Source organism: Tupaia chinensis, unplaced genomic scaffold, assembly GCF_000334495.1.
Source record: "Tupaia chinensis unplaced genomic scaffold, TupChi_1.0 Scaffold145456_1, whole genome shotgun sequence".
Classification (NCBI taxonomy): Eukaryota; Metazoa; Chordata; class Mammalia; order Scandentia; family Tupaiidae; genus Tupaia; species Tupaia belangeri.
In genome coordinates, this window is record NW_006205314.1 from 276,927 (window position 1) to 285,982 (window position 9,056).

The following is a 9,056-nucleotide window of genomic DNA, read 5'->3' on the forward strand; positions in this document are numbered from 1 at the left end:
CACAGAGAAGTCAAGTGGCTTACCCAGAAAAAAGATGATCAAAAAAAGATTAGCCCAATTAAAAGTTGGATAAACGAGCTGAACAAACAACTCTCTAAGGAAGACATATGAACAACCAAAAAGCATATGAGGAAATGCTCAACATCCCTCATCATAAGGGAGATGCAGACCAAAACCCCAATGAGGTACTGCCTAACCCTGTCAGAATTGTGAAGATAAAAAAGAAAAAAAAAAAGATAAATGCTGGTGGGGATGTGGTAAAAGGGGAATCTTCCCACATTGCTGGTGGTAATATAAATTGGTCCAGCCACTGTAGAGAACAACATAGAAGTTCCTCAAAGACCTACAATTATAACTACCATATGATCCAACAATTCCACTCCTGGGTATATAACCAAAGGACAGGAGAACACTCAGTTGGAATAGTGCTTGCACACGTATGTTTATTGCAGAATTATTCACAATTCCAAAGATGTGGAATCAACCCAAATGTCCACAAACAGATTAATTAATTGGAAAAGTGTGGCACATATACTCTATGAAATACTATTCAGCCATAACAAGACCCTGGCATTCAATAGAAAGTGGACCAAGGCCTGGGGGAGGGGCCGCGCGCGCCAGCGGGAACCGGCCCGCGGTGGGGGGCAGAGGCGACAATGGCAACGTGGCACTTACCGTTAGCGACCTGGCCTGGTGGGTCACGGAGGGGAGGGAGAGGAGAGGGCTAGAAGGGTCCTGAGAGTCTTCTAGGCAGAGGCTGCTTGGTCTGGCTGCTGGCGCCAAAGCCAGACTCAGCCCACTTTCTTGCCCCTGGGGCGCCAGAATGAGTCTGGCTCCAGCTGAGCTCCTCGAGGAGATCTCTCTCATCTCTCTCGCTCGGCTGTGCGGGAAGTCAGGCTGAAGCGACTGAGTCCGCGATGGAGTAAACTTTAGAAAATGTTCCTTTGAAGAGGAAAAAGAGAGAAAAGGATCAATTCCATGAACTCTTTATTGGTGGCTTAAGCTTTGAAACCACAGAAGAAAGTTTGAGGAACTACTATGAGCAATGGGGAAAGCTTACAGACTGTGTGGTAATGAGGGATACTGCGAGCGAAAGATCAAGAGGATTTGGTTTTGTGACTTTCTCATCCATGGCTGAGGTTGATGCTGCCGTGACTGCGAGACCTCATTCAATTGATGGGACAGTTGTTGAGCCCAAACGTGCTATGGCAAGAGAAGAGTCTGGAAAACCAGGGGCTCATGTAACTGTGAAGAAGTTGTTTGTTGGTGGAATTAAAGAAGATACTGGAGAACATCACCTTAGAGATTATTTTGAGGGATATGGAAAAACTGATACCATTGAGATAATTACTGATTGGCGATCCGGAAAGAAAAGAGGCTTTGGCTTTGTTACTTTTGATGACCATGATCCTGTGGAAAAAATTGTTTTGCAGAAATACCATACTATCAATGGACATAACGCAGAAGTAAGAAAGGCTTTGTCAAACAAGAAATGCAGGAAATCCAAAGTTCTAGGAGTAGGAGAGGAGGCAATTTCAGTTTTGGAGATTCACGTGGTGGTGGTGGAAATTTTTGACCAGGACCAGGGAGTAACTTTAGAGGAGGATCTGATGGGTATGGAAGTGGACGTGGCTTTGGGGATGGCTATAATGGGTATGGTGGCGGACCTGGAAGTGGCAGTTTTGGAGGTAGCCCTGGTTATGGAGGAGGAAGAGGAGGATATGGTGGTGGAGGACCTGGATCTGGCCACCAGGGTGAGGGCTACAGAGGTGGTTATGACAACTTTGGAGGAGGAAATTACAGAAGTGGAAATTGCAATGATTTTGGAAACTATAACCAGCAACCTTCTAACTATGGTCCAATGAAGAGTGGAAACTTTGGTGGTAGCAGGAACATGGGGGGACCATATGGTGGAGGAAACTATGGTCCAGGAGGAAGTGGGGGTTATGGTGGGAGGAGCCGATATTGAGCTTCTTCCTCTTTGTCATGGGCTTCACTGTATAAATAGGAGAGTCGCAGCCTGGAGGTAACGGAACAGCTTCAGGTTATGGAAATAACAATGTTAAGGAAACTCTTATCTCAGTCATGCATAAATTTGCAGTGATATGGCAGAAGACACCAGAGCTGATGTAGAGATCCATTTTGTGAATGGATTGGATTATTTAATAACATTACCTTACTGTGGAGGAAGGATTGTAAAAAACACACCTTTGAGACAGTTTCTTAGCTTTTTAATTGTTATTTCTTTCTAGTGGTCTTTGTAAGAGTGTAGAAGCATTCTTCTTTGATAATGTTAAATTTTTAAGTTTCAGGTGACATTTGAAACCTTTTATAAAGATTTTCCTCAAAGTTTTGAAAAGCTATTAGCCAGGATCATGGTATAATAAGACATGAAGTTCTTCCTTTAAACAATTTAAGTGCATGTGTAGAGTTAAGAAGCTGTTGTACATTTATAATTTAATAAAATAATTATAAAGGAATAAAACAAAGAAAGTGGACGAATATGGAAGACTTGCTGGTGAGTGGAGCGTGCCAGGCTATGAAAGAGAGACATTATATATCCCCACTTAACATTTACTGACTGTCCACACTCTGTGGTGGAAATTGAGAGGTTAGAGGATATAGAAACATTGATAATGGTTACTGATTCTGTAGAAAATGTGGAGAAAGAGTGGGAGAAGGTGGAGAGTGTAAGGAAAGAAATGAAGGAGGAAAATAAAGGGTCAAGACATTTATGGGACACAGAGATGGGTTATTATCTGTTGATGATAATGTGTTTTGTGTCCTTAACTGGACTGGTGTGAAGTGCATTCATGTTGGGTAAATTCAACTTACAATCAAAGTGATGTATAGTGGTTAAATGTAGGAAAGGGTATTTGGTGAAAAATAGAGAGGTAAGACATTTGTGAGACACAGATATGGTTTATTACTTGTTGATGATGTGTATAGTATTCTCAACTGGACTGGTCTGAGGTGTATATCATGCTGGGTGAAGTCTCTTTACAATCTAAATGATGTATAGATATTGAATGTATAAATAATAATAATAATTGAAAAAATAAATGTATACAATTTAAAAATAATTTAAAAAAGAAGTGTGTGTTTATGTGTGAAATATTTTGGAATACTTTTATGTGAAGGATATATATATATATATACACACATATATATACCCATATAAATATATACATACACACATATATATATACCCATACACATTTACACATGTGCATGGACACTCACACACACTTCATGTAATAGTTCCAATGGTAATGATTCAGCTCTGCAAAAGATCATCTTTGGGCCCAGTTTCTTTCCTTCCAGCTCATTGTTGTCCTATTTCTTCTGTTCCTTAGGGCGTGTCATCTTCTTCATGACTCTAACTCATTCGCTACCACAGCAAAGTTTCACTCAGCCATAATGGGCAAGAGAACATTAACTCTCTAAATGCCTTGGGCCAGAGGAGTCCACATCACTTCTGCTACTAATTTATTGGTGAGAAGGTAGTCATTTTTTCACACCTAACTATACAGTGTTGGAAGATTCTGATCTGTCCACCTCAATACTTTTGCATACCCTGTTTGCACACTAAAAGCACAGTCTCCACAAGGGAAACAACCCATAGCATCCTGAATCTCTAAATACACTAATTGTGCAAATCTCTAGCTGACACAGTATTAGAGGATATATATTTTATTCACCAATATTTAAAGAATAAATATTTATGTCTGATTTAGAACCTAAACAATCAAGCAATTTGGCATTCTAGAAAATATGTCTGATTTAGGGCCTAAACAATCAAGCAATTTGGCATTCTAGAGTGGTAGTTTGTGTGTTGACATGTAACAACTTTAACGATAATAATTTAGATATCATAGTTCGCCCACTTAAAGTCTACAATTCAATGTTTTTTAGTCTACTCATGGAGTTGTGCAATCATCACTATGATCAATTTTAGAATATTTTTATCATTCCAAAAGAAACCCCATGCCCTTTAGCTATGACCCATCCCAATCTCTCTGTCTGTTCCAGCCCTAGATAACCACTATCTCCTTTTTGTCTCTATAAGATTTTGGAAATTTTATACAAATAAATCATACAAAATGCCACCTTTTATGACTAGTTCCTTTTACTTAACATTACATTTACAAGGTTCATTCATGTGGTAGCATAGAGCAATACTTCATTGCTTTTCATGGCCAAATAATATTCCACTATATGAAATGACATATTTTGTTTATCCATTTGTCAGTTGATGGAAATCCAGGTGGTTGTGGTTTCTTTAGCCATAAATTTATCTCAAAAATATATAAGTATGTTTCTGGATTGGAATATTCAATATTGTACTCATGCCAATTCTCCCAAAATTGATTCACAGACTCAACACAATTACTGATCAAACTTCCTTCAGGTTTGAATGTGTTCATGTGTGTGTAAATTGACAGTTATTTTAACATTTAGGAAGAAATGTAAAGATCTAAGAATAGCCAACCCAATCACAAAGAAGAATGAAGTCAGAGAACTAACACTTCCAAATATTAAACCTATTATTAAACTATAATAATTCAGTCCAATGCAATAGAATAGAGAGCCCAGAAACAAATACACATGAACATTGTCATTTGATTAATGACAAAGGTGTCACTGTAATGCTCTGTTTGATAACCATTTGGAAAAAATGAATTTACCACTATATCACACTATATACATAAATCAATTCTAGAGGGAGTATGCATCTAAATGAGAGAGATAAAAACCTAAAAGTTCCAGAAGATAATATAGAAGTACATCTTCATAGAATTGGGACAGCAGAAAATTTAAAGGCAATAAAATTATTTAAAAATTATGTAAAAGGCAGAAAAATTTCCACAGAATGGGAAAAGTTATTTACAATATATTTAACAAAGGGCCTATATACTTAACATATACTGACTGACTACACTCTGTGGTAGAGACTAAAAGATTGGAGGACATAAAAGCATTAAAATTGTTATGGACACTGGGGACAAAATGGAAGGAGAGTGGGAGAGGGGAAGAGTGCAGGAAGGGAAATTTGGGGAAAGATGTAGAAGTAAGACATTTGTGGGACACAGATACGGTTTGTTGCCTGTTGGTGATGTCATATATAGTATTCTTAACTACTGTGTGGCATATATCATGTTGGGTAAAATCTCTTTACAATTTAAACAATGTATAACAATTCAATGCATAAATAATAATAATAATAATAATAATAATGAACAAAACAAAGGGCCTATGTACAGACTATATAAAGAACTTTTTAAAATCAATAACAAACGTAGAAAACCCAAGAGAAAAGTGGGCAAAGAGAACTTAACAACAACAACAGAAATCCAAACAGGAAAAGAAGGAAGGAAAGAGGGAAGGAAGAGGGAGAGAGAGAGAAAGAGAGAAGGAAACATGCTCAATAGCATCAGAGAAATGCAAATCAAAACCACAATTATATACCACCACAACCCCAACAGAGTGGCTAAAATGAAAAAGTTTGCATATATGAAGCATTTGATGAGTATGTGGAGCAATGGGAACACTCATACCCCGCTGGCAGAAATGCAAGTTGGTGTAGCCATTCAGAAAACTGTGGCTATATCTATCAACGTAGAATATGTGCATACCCTTTGACCCAACAATTCTAGTTTTTGGAATATAACCAAGAAAAATACATGCATGTATCAATATGTACAAGAATTTTCAAAGTGGATTTATTCATAACAGACCTCTTAGTCTGCTATGTGCTGTTCTAACAATACCAGAGTCTGGGCAACTTATTTTAAAAAGCTAGGAAGTCCAAGATTTTTTAAAACTTTAACAATGAATGTATGTTATTTAATCTATTTTATTTATGATTGGTTCATATTACTCCCTTTTTAAGAATATTAATACACTTACATTGTATTAAATGTTAAAATTTAACATTTAAATTTTACTACATGGGATTCCAGCAACATAGCCATTACGCCAACTGCTGGTCCCATTTTTGGACAATTTTTAATCCAAGATAGCAAAATAAAAAAATATTTTTAATCTCATGTGTAATATGTGCATAATTTTTTTTGAGAGGTTCCTGCTATAAGGTGCATGTGCTCACCAGAAAGACAGAGAGAGTCAGAGACAGAAAGCGAGAAATCACCCCCCAGGGAAGTGGCCATGCCACAATCACTTCTCCATTCTCCTCTTGGGATCTTGGGCTTGCACACACTTGTGCCTGGCGTGAGTTTAAGCCACTGGGTCTGGGACTCGAACCGCAGTTGACTGCATGGGAGTCCAGCAACATAGCCATTACACCAACTGCTGTCCCATGTGTCCACAATTTTAAAATCTCAGCTTTGGGTCACAAATTTAACAGCCTCTCATGTGCCTTTATGGTTCTTTTAATCTAAATAATTTTTCACATCGTCTTCAAGTAACACAGTTGTATACAGGTCAGCCTTTGAGATCACAACTCTTGGATCCTGTCTGGCTGCAGAACTTGGCAAAGGAGAAAACTCTGGGAAGAGCATATTTGAGGTATCCACATCTGGTGAGTATTTTCAGGCTGAATCATCCATGGCAAAAGGCAGAAGAGTAAGAAAGCACTCAAGGATGCAAGAGGGAGCTGAACTTACATTTATAACAAATTCACCCTCAGGACAACTCATCTGCTCCCATGATGAAGACATTAAAAGTCATGATGCGGGACCAGCAGTTAGTGTAATGGCCATGTTGCTGGACTCCTACGTAGTCGACCGCAGTTCGAGTCCCAGACCCGGTGACTTAAACTCACGCCGGGCGCGTGTGCGTGCGTGCCCAAGATCCCGAGAGGAGAATGGAGGAGAAGGGATTGTGGCGTGCCCGTCCCCCCTGGGGCGTGATTTGTCGCCTTCTGTGTCGAACCGCAGTTGACTGCATGGGAGTCCAGCAACATAGCCATTACACCAACTGCTGTCCCATGTGTCCACAATTTTAAAATCTCAGCTTTGGGTCACAAATTTAACAGCCTCTCATGTGCCTTTATGGTTCTTTTAATCTAAATAATTTTTCACATCGTCTTCAAGTAACACAGTTGTATACAGGTCAGCCTTTGAGATCACAACTCTTGGATCCTGTCTGGCTGCAGAACTTGGCAAAGGAGAAAACTCTGGGAAGAGCATATTTGAGGTATCCACATCTGGTGAGTATTTTCAGGCTGAATCATCCATGGCAAAAGGCAGAAGAGTAAGAAAGCACTCAAGGATGCAAGAGGGAGCTGAACTTACATTTATAACAAATTCACCCTCAGGACAACTCATCTGCTCCCATGATGAAGACATTAAAAGTCATGATGCGGGACCAGCAGTTAGTGTAATGGCCATGTTGCTGGACTCCTACGTAGTCGACCGCAGTTCGAGTCCCAGACCCGGTGACTTAAACTCACGCCGGGCGCGTGTGCGTGCGTGCCCAAGATCCCGAGAGGAGAATGGAGGAGAAGGGATTGTGGCGTGCCCATCCCCCCTGGGGCGTGATTTCTCGCTTTCTGTCTCTCTGTCTCGCTCCGTCTGTCTGGCGAGCACAGGCGCCCTATAGCAAAAACCTCTCCAAAAAAAAGTCATGATGCATTTTTTGCATAGAAAAATATGGCATGACTTTTCTAATAATCCAATAATCACCTCTTAAAGGTCCCCCTTTCAACACTATTGCACTGGGGATTATGTTCCTAACACATGCATTTTGGGGAATACATTTGAAACATAGCACCTTAAAAACTGGAAACATTTGAAATGTCTAGTGAAAGTAAAATCAATTTTTTTAAAATCTAGTATATTTTTTAGATGAAATAGTACACAATAAAAAAAGAGGTAGCTATTAGGAGACTTCAAAAAGTTCACGGAAAATGGAATTTAAAGTACAAATTTATTTTGGAGCCAAAAAATTTGAAATCTATTCTTAGTTTTTCATAATGAACATTTTCCATGAACTTTTTGAAGACCTCCCTCACACTGATATATGTGATAAGATGGGACGGTTTAAAAAGACAAACATTGTGGGTAGTAATAAAAGTTGGACACAAAAGAATACATACCTTTATATATGCTATTAATAATCAATAAAACTATTTGATAGTGATAGAAATCAGTATAGTGTGGTCGTTTGGGATGTGTGATTGCTATAAAGAAAGGGATGTTGGGACCAGCAGTTAGTGTAATGGCTATGTCGCTGGACTCCCATGTAGTCGACCGCAGTTCGAGTCCCAGACCCAATGGCTTAAAACTCACGCCGGGTGTGTGTGTGTGCGTGCCCAAGATCCCGAGAGGAGAGTGGAGGAGAAGGGATTGCGGTGTGGCCATCAGCGACATAGCCATTATGCAACTGCTGGTCCCACCCTTGTACATTTTCTACCTGGTCCCACCCTTGTACATTTTCTACCAGCAATGCATAGCACTTAATGTTATTTTTCTTTATATAATAGCCATCTTAATGGGTGTGAAGTCTTACCTCGTGATTTTTATTTGCATTTTCCTAATGATTACTTCTGTTGAACATTGGTGGTTATTTTCACTTTTCTATTTGCATATGGTTTTATAATATAAAGCTTTTTAAAATGACACTTGTTAGTGATCCCAGGGAATAGGGGGAATGGATAAAAGCATAGATGAATCTAAATTCACCAAAAGTTGATGATTGCTGAAGTTCAATTAATATATAGGTCCTTGGGGCTTCCAGGCGGCATGGTGTTTAAGGCACTAGACTTCCACATGGTCAGCTGAAGTTCAAGTCCCAGACCTGGCAGCTTGCTTTCACACTCTCTCTCCCTGTCTCTGGTCAAATAAAAAATAAATAAATAAATAAATAAATAAAATTCTTTATTTAAAAAATGTAAATAGGTCCTTCAGAGTTCATCATACTATGTTCTCTACATTTTACCTCATTGAAAATTTGCTTAACTTATTTTTAATACAAAAGTTTGTAGGTTTCTGGCATATTTTCTTTTAGTTTTATGTTCTAGTCATAGACACAGGGCTTTAGCTTGTTTTTATTTCTTTACTTCTTTGCTTGGTTCATGATATTCTGCAACATTT

The 9,056-nt window shown here is 38.8% G+C and overlaps 1 pseudogene; it reads left to right on the top strand.

Moving 5' to 3' along the window:
- Positions 1 to 917: 917 nt before the first annotated feature.
- Positions 918 to 9,056, top strand: part of LOC102502258 (heterogeneous nuclear ribonucleoproteins A2/B1 pseudogene) — a 14,338-nt pseudogene continuing 6,199 nt past the window's right edge.